Source organism: Bison bison, unplaced genomic scaffold, assembly GCF_000754665.1.
Source record: "Bison bison bison isolate TAMUID 2011002044 unplaced genomic scaffold, Bison_UMD1.0 scf7180017864228, whole genome shotgun sequence".
Lineage (NCBI taxonomy): Eukaryota > Metazoa > Chordata > Mammalia > Artiodactyla > Bovidae > Bison > Bison bison.
In genome coordinates, this window is record NW_011494800.1 from 5,739,370 (window position 1) to 5,750,891 (window position 11,522).

The window sequence follows — 11,522 nt, forward strand, 5'->3', positions numbered from 1 at the left end:
GTGCATATGTATGAATACATAAATATTTCCTAGCCCTCTCTGTTGAGAGGACCTAGAGGCAAAAACAGCCCACTGTCAATGAATGTATTTTGTGCCCAAATCTTGGTTTATCAATGCCATTTTCCAATTAAAAAAAAAAAAAGAGCCTGAGTTCATTGGAGAAATGGCTGATTCCAGGACTGGGGCAGGTAAAGTACAAGATAAGCCTGGAACATCTTGTGGAATCACAAGGTGAAAAAGTTCAAAATTGGACTAGAGACAGGGCCTCAGAGCCAAACTGATGGCTCTTCCAATAGCTAAATCTGGGACAGTATGAGTAACCAAACAATGTCAATATTGGATTATAACTTATAGGCAAAGTTATACTATACAAAGTTATAGTATAGTATAGTATAGTATAGTATAGTATAGTATAGTATAGTATAGTATAGTATAGTATAGTATACTATATTATACTGAGGTGTTGCTAGTGGTAAAAATAAAAACCTGCCTAACAATAAGAGATGGCTGATTCAATCCCTGGGTTGGGAAGGTTCCCTGAAGGAGGAAATGGTAAATCACTCCAGTATTTTTGCCTGGAAAATCCCATGAACAGAGAAGCCTGGAGGGCTACAGTCCATAGGGTTGCAAAGAGTCGAACATGACTGAAGCAACTTAGCACACATGCAAGTACTGATAAAAATAAAAGAATAAATTTTAAAATGAGGGAGAAGGGATAGTGCTTTCTTTTGGTAGATTTCCTATTAATTAATAAAGATGGAGTGATGGAAATATAAGATTATCATTTGGCAAATGCTACAGTAATAACTGGGGCTTCCCTGGAAGCTCAGGTGGTAAAGAGTCTGCCTGCAATGCAGGAGAACCCCATTCGATTCCTGGGCCTGGAAGTTCCCCTGGAGAAGGGATAGGATACCCACTCCAGTATTCTTGGGCTTCCCTGATGGCTCAGATCCACCTGTAATGTGGGAGACCTGGGTTTGATCCCTGGTTTGGGAAAACCCCCTGGTGGAGGGCCTGACAACCCACTCCAGCGTTCTGGCCTGGAGAATTCCCATGGATGGAGGAGCCTGGCAAGCTACAGTCCATGGGGTCACAGAGTCAGACACGACTGAGCAACTAAGCGCAGCAACAGTAATAACTGTTATAGGCAAGGCTCAAGGATAGATACTAATTCTAGACTTCGGAAGTATGATGAGAAACAACACATTTACATGGTCTCAAAGTATCACCCCACAGGCTGCTGACTAATTACAAAGGGAAAAATAGCAACTCTCCAATGGATAAGCTGGCAGACACTATCTTAGTCAAGTGACCAAAGTTAGTAATTGTCAGTAATGGGACATACTGATGTGTTCCAGAAAGTGGAGACAATGCTATGACTGGGTATATTAATAAATCTTATCTATGGAGTAGGGGTGACTAGAGCATGTCTCACCATGCAACAGATAAAGAAACAGCGATCACTCATATTATTCAAGAAAGGGAAGTGTTGGTATTTTATGGCTCGGATAATGTTTAAAGTTCATCTGTGTTCAAATTTGATTATGGAGTGCTAGTATTTTTATTTGATCCCTCATGGTCTTAGCTGATGTTGATGCTCTGTGAAATTGTTCATGTGCTAGAGGAGAGCATCAGGACCCAGCGTGAAGGACAATATGGATGGACCTTAAAGGCATTAAGTGAAAGTCGCTCGGTCGTGTCCAACCCTTCGCGACCCTATGGTATACAATCCATGGAATTCTCCAGGCCAGAATACTGGAGTGGGCAGCATTTCCCTTCTCCAGGGGATCTTCCCAACCCAGGGATCAAACCCAGGTCTCCCGCATTGCAGGTGGATTTTTTACCAACTGAGCTATCATTACACTAAGTGAAATAAGTCAGACAGAGCAAGACACACACAGTATGATCTTGCTTATACCTGGGATCTAAAATAAGCAAACCAAACTACGTATATGGAGAGCAGGTTGGGGGTTGTCAGGGGTAAGGGGTGGGGTGTGGGTGAAATGGGTGGAGTAACAACAAGCTATACTATCTAGCGGTATAAATTTGCAGTTGTAAAAAAAGTAAGTCTTGGGAGGTGATATCGGAGAAAGGCAATGGCACCCCACTCCAGTACTCTTGCCTGGAAAATCCATGGACGGAGGAGCCTGGTGGGCTGCAGTCCATAGGGTCGCTAGGAGTCGGACAGGACTGAACGACTTCACTTTCACTTTTCACTTTCATGCATTGGAGAAGGAAATGGCAACCCACTCCAGTGTTCTTGCCTGGAGAATCCCAGGGATGGGGGAGCCTGGTGGGCTGCCGTCTATGGGGTCGCACAGAGTCGGACACGACTGAAGTGACTTAGCAGCAGCAGCAGCAGCAGCAGGGAGGTGATGTACAGCATGGTGACTATCATTACTAACATGTATTGCATATTTCAAAGTTTCTAAGAGAATAAGTCTTAAAAGTTCTCATCTCAAGAAAAAAACTTGTTAACTGCGTGGTGATGGATGTTAATGATTTACTGTGATCATCATTTCACAGCATGTACACATGTCAAATCATTATGTTGTACACGTGAAACTAATATAATGTTATATGTCAATTATATCTCCAAACCACCCCTCCAGAAACCCAACATCCTGGTGTGAGTGCCCGGCCAGCTCACAGCTCACCAAAGTCTAGCTCAAGTGGTCAAGTTCCAAGTGGCAGGAGTTGCTTTCTCTTTCTCAGGATGTGAGTGGGACAACTGATAACACTTGGATAAGATAGATCCATAGGTTAATTAGTTGATAGTAGTTTGCCAACATCAATTTCCTGGTTTTGATATTTATACTATGGTTTGTAAAATATTAACTGGGAAAGCCAGGTGAGGGCTGTATGGGGACTCTGTGTGTTATTTTAAAAATATTTTATTGAGATATCTTTTACATTCATTTTACATATAATAGAGTAGCCAGTGGTGTTTTTTTTGGCTGCCCTGTGGAGCATGCGGGATCCTAGTTCCCCCACCAGGGATTGAACTTGCACACCCTGTCCCCCTCATCCCCACCACAGTGGAAATGCAGAGTCTTAGCCACTGGACTGATCGTTTTGCATACTATAGAATTCACTCACTCAAAATGGATATAGTTCAGTGAGTTTAGCCTATTTATAGTTGCACAACCACCGCCATAATCTAACTGTGAAATATGTTAGCACACATCCTCTAAAGAAAACCCCACACATCGGTTACTTCTCTTTCCTCTTGCCTCCTCCACCTCCAAACAACATCTACTGTGCTTTTTGTCTCTATTGCTTTGCTTATTCTAGTCATTTCATATAAATGGAATCAGAGGATATATGATCTTTTGTGACTGATGCCTTTAGTTAGCATAATGTTTTCAAGGTTCAGTCTTGCCACAACATGTATTAGCATTTTTTTTAAACTGTTGAATAATATTCCATTATGTGGATAGACCATTTTGTGTTTATCCATTCATCAGTGAATGGATATGGAGGTTGTTTCTACTTTTTTGTTACTATGAATAATGCTCCTATTACCATCTGCCTACCACACAGGTTTTTGTGGGGACATGTATTTTCATTTCTCTTGGGCATATCTGGAAGTAGAATTGCTGGGTCAAAATGCTAACTTATGTTTAGCATTTTGGAAAGTAGCTATGCTCACCACTCTACCATCAAAGCCACATTTAGCGCTTCCAACTACTTCAAACTATTTTCCAAAACGGTTGGGTTTTGTTTGCAGTTTCTGTCATCGTGGCCAACATTTGTTATTGCTTGTCTTTCTATGTGTTACTTTGCAATACTTTTCATAAGTCTAAAATTATTTCCAAAAATAAAAAACAGAATATGAAAGAGAATATGGAAAAAGGAAAGCCCCCATGGGACTTAGAGCGAAAAATACAAAAGCAATATATCACAAAAGCTGTAAAAAAAAATACATATTCCCAAATCCTAGTAGTATATGGTTTAAATATAGCTGTAATATTTCTGAACTCTGGTTGCTTTTCCCCCTTATAATTCTTAGGAACCATCCTAAAGAATTTCTTTTTTTTGTATAAAGCACTATAAAATGCATTCAGAAGAGGTGAAGTTTATTTAAAATTTATTAGGTTTGTATTTTTTATATACATTAAGGTGGCTTTTTATTTTGGTTTTTGATTTTTTTCAATGTGCCATAATGACTCTTTACTGCTTTTTTACAATAAAAGAGAGATTCTAACCACTGTGGATCTCTCAGGAAACTTCTTGCGAAAGAAGTTTCTAGCAAGTGAACAAAAAGCAGGAAGGGGTTGGGGGGGCGGGGCGTGTGTTATTTGTGGGTCTCTTTGTGTAGGGAGGAGGTGTCTGTCTTCAAGGGCAGGTTCATCAGGCGAGTGAACGAAGTGAACTTGCCTCTCTGCCTGGGCTCTGGCTCTCTTGCGGGGAGGAGGATCAAGGGGGGCCGTGACAAGGGCAGGACAGAGTGTGTGCCGAGGGGTAGGTCCGCGTTAGGCTGAACCAAGTTATCAAATCATCACTGCCCAGCAACAGTCCCGGCTTTGCCCTTTAGGGCTGAGAACTCGATCGCCTGCCTTTCCAGTGCCCGTGGGAGGTGTGGTCTCCGCGGGGAGGCAAGGCGGGGCGGAGGGCCAGGTGGAGTTCTCCTCTGGGTGACTGCTCGCCTCTCAGGATGGAGAGTGCCAGTGGCGTGCCGTGTTCACAAGGCACCCACATTCGGCTTTCCAGGATGTGGGTTGTGCATCCGCCTTTCTCCTCTGCTGGGGCCCGACCATGACCTTTTTGCGCCGGGGGCAGCCAACGGGGGAACCGGAGGGCAGGGTCAGAGGAGATCAGGGCCAGGCTGGCTCCAGGCGGCTGTACCATTGGGGCTGTGGGGAGGGTATCGAGGCCAGGACCCGGGCTGGTCCCTGTCCCGGAGACAGAGATTGGGGCCCCTCTCCCTCGTGGCCCCCTCGCTCTGTCTGCAGGAGTCCCCAGCCTCACCAGGCATTTATAATACATTTTTAAAAGTTTTCATCAGATGAATGGACTGATCAGCTCACTTCTGATCAAGAAATAAGAGAGACAGAAATATCACCAGCAACCTATTCCTGGCCCTGCTGACTTTAGCACCCCTTAAGCAGGCTTCCCAATTGGTAAAGAACCTGCCTGCCAATACAGGAGAGCCAGATTTGATCCCTAGGTAAGGAAGATCCCCTGGAGGAGGGCATGGCAACCCACTGCAGTATTCTTGCCTGGAGAATCCCATGGACAGAAGAGCCAGGCAGGCTATGGCCCATGGGGTGGCAAAGAGTCATACATGACTGAAGCGACTTAGCACAGCACACACACAGGCTGGCCTCAGATTCTACTACCTGCACACATGTCCGTTGTTTTTTTTAAATGACAAGAAGCAACCACAACTTTCAAAACAAACTCCTGTGGATTCAGGACAAAGAAAGTAAACAAACTGCTGCTGATACTGCTACTGTTGCTGCTAAGTCGCTTCAGTCGTGTCCGACTCTGGGCAACCCCATAGATGGCAGCCGACCAGGCTCCCTGGTCCCTGGGATTCTCCAGGCAAGAACACTGGAGTAGGTTGCCATTGCCTTCTCCAATGCATGAAAGTGAAAAGTGAAAGTGAAGTCGCTCATTCGTGTCCCACCCTTAGCGACCCCATGGACTGCAGCCCACCAGGCTCCTCTGTCCATGGATTTTCCAGGCAAGAGTACTGGAGTGGAGTACTGGAGTTGGGTGCCATTGCCTTCTCCAACAAACTGCAGTCATGCCATTTCTGTTGCGCACCTTTTTTTGGACAATAATTGTCTTGATTTTAGGAAAAGGAAGCTCCTAATCCTGCATGTAAGCTCTACCAGCACAGGGAATATTTGTGAGCTTTGTCCGCTGAGGTATCTCCAAAGCTCAGTGGAGGGCCTGGCTCACAGTAGGTGCCCATTAGCACACCTGGCACTAGTCTCAGAGTGTTGTCCTGGCTACAGCTGGAGTGCATCAGACACAGCCTAGCACTCATCCTGGAAACCACTCAAGAAGTGGCAGTTCTCTCCCAAACTCCTTAGACTGCCAGGCAGCCCACATTCCAAACCACAGTACAAACCGTCCTTTTGAGTGACGGCTTCCCGTTTCTGGGGCCTGGGAAAGAAATGCAGGAAATGCTTTTTTTTTTTTTTTTTAAGTATGTTTGAACTTTCTTTTACCTTTCCTTTTCATCTTCAAATATCAGAACAAAACAACCAGGAAAGGCTATACAAAATGTTGCACATTTTCTCTCTTCAGCACAGAGAACCAAGTGGAAAATGGGGTTGTCACTAGGTTACTGGTTGATAGATATTTTTAACTACCTTTGTAATTTTGTACATTGTCTTAAAAAAGCTTTACTTTACAATTAGCAGTTATTCCTTTTATAATCAAAGCAAGAAATACCCATTTTGGAAACAAAAAGAAAATGCAGTGACCAAAAAATAATGTATAGGTTTGTACCGATTATCCTATAGCTGTCTGAATGTTTTTGTCCTTAGGCCCTAGCCAATGCCTGGAAACAGTTGGCATTCATGAATTTCATGAAATTCAGGAATGAATGAATGAATTGATATGCTTCTCATGATCTCTCTCAGGAAAAACATGTTTGTTTGTTTGTTTGTTTTTTTGACTGTCTCATGCTCAGTTGCTTCTGAATCTTTGTGGCCTTGTGGACTGTAGCCCACCAGGCTCCTCTGTCTATGGAATTTTCCAGGTAAAAATACTGGAGTGGGTTACCATTTTCTCCTCCAAGGGATCATCCCAACCCAGGGATTGAACCTGCATCTCCTTCTTTGCAGGTGGATTCTTTACCACTGAGCCATGGGGAAAACTTATGCTGTGATTTTTAATATAATTATATGAATATTTAATTATAATTTTCTTAAGATTTCAGAATAAAAACTTGCCTGCAATTATCTAGCCATCCTTTCCTTTCCTTGACTGTCTTCACTCAGTATATACTACATGTGTTTGTGTATTCAGATCGGCTGCTGTTAACCCTGAAAACAGAGACTGGAGCATCCTCTGAGTGCTTTTGAAATCCACCAATGGTAATCTGAATATTTTGTAGCCAGCAGCTGTGTGCTGACTGCCATTTAGTTTGTTGGAAAGTTTACATCCTCAGTGTAGGAGCCTAAACAGTTTTTAGTCCCAAAGTCAAAGCTCTGGTTGGTTTCTGTTTCTTTCACTTCTTTTGACTTCCTCTTTTGAATGTGAAAAATGGTGGGGCCCCAGGTGCACCTGTGGACTTCAGCACAGAGAACCAAGCAGAGAGTGGGGGCCCCAGGAGGTTTCAAATTTCATTTCTTGGGAAGGTTTCCTATAGCAGTGGGGAAGCTTGTTCCATCCAGCCTGGCCCAGAGCAAACAGCAGTAAGAACCAGCATCCCAGACTTCTTTTTTGACCAGTGTAGCTTATTCTGAAAAAGATCTTGCATCTTCTCACATGAGAGTTCTTACTCAAGTACTTACTCAACTCTCTGATAGTCATCAAGTGGGAGAGGAAACAAACACACTTGCTTCTCTGAGGCTTAAATAGCATTTCACAACTCTAAGGATCCTTTGCTGCTGCTGCTGCTGCTAAGTTGCTTCAGTCGTGTCTGACTCTGTGCGACCCCATAGACGGCAGCCCACCAGGCTCCCCCGTCCCTGGGATTCTCCAGGCAAGAACACTGGAGTGGGTTGCCATTTCCTTCTCCAGTGCATGAAAGTGAAAAGTGAAAGTGAAGTCGCTCAGTCGTGTCCCACCCTTAGTGACCCCATGGACTGCAGCCTACCAGGCTCCTCCATCCATGGGATTTGCCAGACAAGAGTAAGTACTGGAGTGGCTTGCCATTGCCTTCTCTGCTAGGGATCCTTTAGGTTGCAATAAAATATAAAAGAAAAACAAACACAAAACATCCAAACAACTGCAAATCTCGTTGCTTCAGCCATTAAGTCCCTGACAGTGTTTAACTGTAACCCCTCAAGGTTAAAGATCAACAGCAGGAGTTGAGGGAAAGATAACAAAAGACAACTTCCCCGAAATCACTTTAGTGCTTGGCAATATTTCTAAGTATTTCTGGAACCTTGTCTATAAGCCTGTATCCTCCGTTTGGAGAGGTTGTTTATGATGTAGATTCCTGAACACTGTCTCCGGAGGTTGTGATTTAGGTGGGTTGGGCTGGGGTCCAAGAATCTGACTGAGAACCCCCAGGCCTGCTTCCCCATCTGCCATAGGGTGCTGTCATGTAGAGTAACATAGCCCTTCTGCATAGACCCACCTTGGTGAGAATCCAAAAAAAAAAAATGCCTTCCTCTTCTCCAGGCAGATGCAGTCATGCCAGGGCCTCCAGCTGGTCAAGGAGCACAGGCTGAACTAGCCCCACTCACCCCTGGGCTGCGTGCCCGTGCATCTCAGGAGAATGGAGCATCAGTTATTTTACTGCAGACACTTTGTAACCCACATCTCTGGGCGTTTTTATTTCTCTTCTGTTAAGAATAACTGTAGGACTTCCCTGGTGGTCCAGTGGTTAAGGATCCACCTGTCAATGTAGGGGACCTGGGTTTGATCCGTGGTCCAGGAAGATTCAACATGCCAAGGGGCAGCTAAGCCCATGTGGCAACCATGGAAGCCCGCACACCCTAGAGCTCCTCAAGAGAAGCCACTGGAATGAGAAGCTCGTGTACCATGACTAGAGGGTAGCCCCTGCTTGCCACAACTAGAGAAAACCTGTGCAGCAACAAAGACCCAGCCCAGCCATAAATAAGTAAAAATTAAAAAAATAAAAAGAATAACTGCCAATATAGGGTTTCCTGGTGGTCTGATGGTTAAGAATCTGCCTTCCAATGCAAGTAACCCATGTTTGATCCCTGGTCAAGAAACTAAGATCCCACGTGCCGTGGGGCAAAATAAGTGTGTGGGCCACAACTAAAGAAGCACGTGCTCTGCAGCTACTGAGCCCATGCGCTCCACACACAAGTCCATGCTCCACACCACAAGGAAGAGCCCGTGTGCTGCAGTGAAGACCCAGCAGAGCTGAAAACAAAAACCAAGAATGCCTGCAGATCAAACCCACCTTAGGGAACACTACTGGGTGCCCAATGTGTGAAGCGTCTGTGTTTGATTTATCGGGGGTTCAAGAGAGTCTGTAGTTCCCTCTCCATGGTCGGCAACTCTGCCCATCACGGAGTCACTACACAGTTGTTGCATTTCTTGGCAACTTTGATCCCACAGAGCAGAGTGAGTGATGAAAGAGTTGACGGGGGCCACTCAGGAAAAAAGGTAGCATGGAGGCAGGAGGAATTGAAATGAGGATCTTGGTGGAGAGGCTTGGAAGAGAGACTGGGACTCTTTTCTTCAGAAGACTCCTTTCATGGGATGACCTCAATGGCCAGAAACCTTGCAGGATTTGGTTCACCATTTAAATACCCTCATTTCACTCATTAATAGTCACAATTAATCTTATACCTGTCTTTCCAGTCTTGGAACACATCGTCTTTCTAAGAACAGCCCCTTATCTTGAAAAGGATAGCCCCTTATCTGTCTAATAGTATTAATATACTATATTAATTGCATTGATATTAAACAATACATCACTTCAATTTTCCTCTTCTTTCTGGTGTTTATCCCTGTTAAATTTTTTTTTTAATTTTGATGGAAGCATTTTCATCTCATAACTTCTCATCTTGAAAGCTCACAAATGTATAGTGAGAAATGGTCTCTTTCTTTACACATATAAATAAAGCACTAGAATTTAAGTTTGAAGAATTCTAGTCTGTTTTCCTTACTTTCTTACCAAAAATTCACATTCAAGGATTCTCAGGATTTATTCTCATTCATTCATTATTCTCATGATTTAGCTAAATCTGCAAAATTTCGTCTTCTGTTTTCAAGCAGAATAGTTTCAAAACCCAAGTTTCAAAAACCAAGCAAAATATTTACAAAATACAAAGGCACTAGACCACACAAGCAAACATACCTATGTGTGAAATAAACAGTGAAATTCATGACCCAGTTATAGACACAATGCCTAATATATGTTTCCTGCCGAAAGCAGTAGTTGATGATTCAAGACTACCTTATGAAAAATGTGGCATCTCACACATCCTTGGCACATGTTGAATATGACTCAATTTACCACAGTTAAAACAATTAGACAAGAAACCATTGGTCCTTCTGCTGAACCTCAAATAAAAGCATTTCTCTATTTGTGAGAAATAGAAACAAGGAAATCAAATACTTTTAAAGAGAACTTCCTTTTTTAAGTGCTGAGATAAGTTTTAAAGAAATGCTTCATTTCAAAGTACTTACAGTTAAGAAATAGGTTCTGGGCAGCTGTGTCTTGTGGCTTAGAGAATCTCACTAGAAGTGAAAGACGCAGGAAAGAAGTGTATTCAATTGCAGTTTGTTTTAGTCAAAGTACATTTTCAGCGGTTTTTATTGGCCAATGAAATCCAGGCAGAAGAATTTTCAGAGTATGTTTCTTTTTCCTAGAAACCGAAACTAAAAAAAAAAAAAAAAGTGTTCCTTCTCCTACCTTTTATCACCTTTTTAAGGTGAAAACAGATTTGATTCATTATATAATTTGATTGATTTTACCTGCCTGGCAGAACTTAGCAATTTTTAAATTTTACCCTTTAACTCAATAAATAAGATTTAGTGTGTATTTATTGCCATTTTTAAACTGGGGAGCTTCGGTAGTGTTAAGAGAAAACAAGCTATCGGGAATTCTGTATCTAATCAGACACTGCTTTTTTTCTTCTGCCTCTTTGCACTCATTTGTTTTTCCTTGTTGTTGTTGTTATTTAGTTGCTAAGTCATGTCTGACTCTTTGCAACCCCATGAACTGTATAGCCCATCAGGCTCCTCTGTCCATGGGATTTCTCGGGCAAGAATACCGGAGTGGATTACCATTTCCTCTCCCAGGGGATCTTCCCCATCCAGGGATCAAAACTGTGTCTCCTGCATTGGCGGGAGGGTTCTTTACCAATGAGCCATATGGGAACACTTTAGGCACTGTACTAAATGGTTTTTTTTTTTTTTTTAAGTATTTATTTATTTTGGATTTGGCTGCATTGGGTCTTTGCTGTCACATGTGGGATCTTTAGTTGTGGTATGTGTCAGCTTAAAAAGATGCACAACGTGAGAGTTGCTAGTTAAGTTTTCTTTGGGGCAAAGTGAAGACTGCATCCCAGGAGACAGCGCTTTAGATAGTGCTGAGAAGCTGTTCCACTGTGATGGGGGGACAGTAGGTATACATGTGGTTTTGGTGAAGGGGGAGTTCATTCAATCAGGCAAAAGTTTTTGCCTGATTTGCAAAAGTTTTCTGCTAGTCACAAGGAGCTGATGTCCCCCATGAAGGGATTTAGTGCTTTTCTAGAGACGAGGAGATGCAAGGATTGGGCTCGGAAAGTCAGTTCCCGAAAATATTTTAACTCTCTGAAGACCTGTTCTGCCAGTTATCCCAGAACACAGAGTGCCCCATTCCTGAATTACCTTCAGGGCGTGTGGAAGGTCAAGAGCTGAAGCAGCACAGA

The 11,522-nt window shown here is 43.2% G+C and overlaps 1 protein-coding gene across 1 annotated transcript in view; it reads right to left on the reverse strand.

Annotated features, from left to right (window-relative positions):
• Positions 1–10,413, reverse strand: part of PLAC8 (placenta-specific 8) — a 35,004-nt gene extending 24,591 nt beyond the window's left edge. The window contains exon 1 of the mRNA XM_010845949.1: positions 10,297–10,413. The gene's annotated coding sequence lies outside the window, so the exon portion shown is untranslated. The remainder of the gene's footprint in view (positions 1–10,296) is intronic.
• Between the last annotated feature and the right edge of the window lie 1,109 nt (positions 10,414–11,522).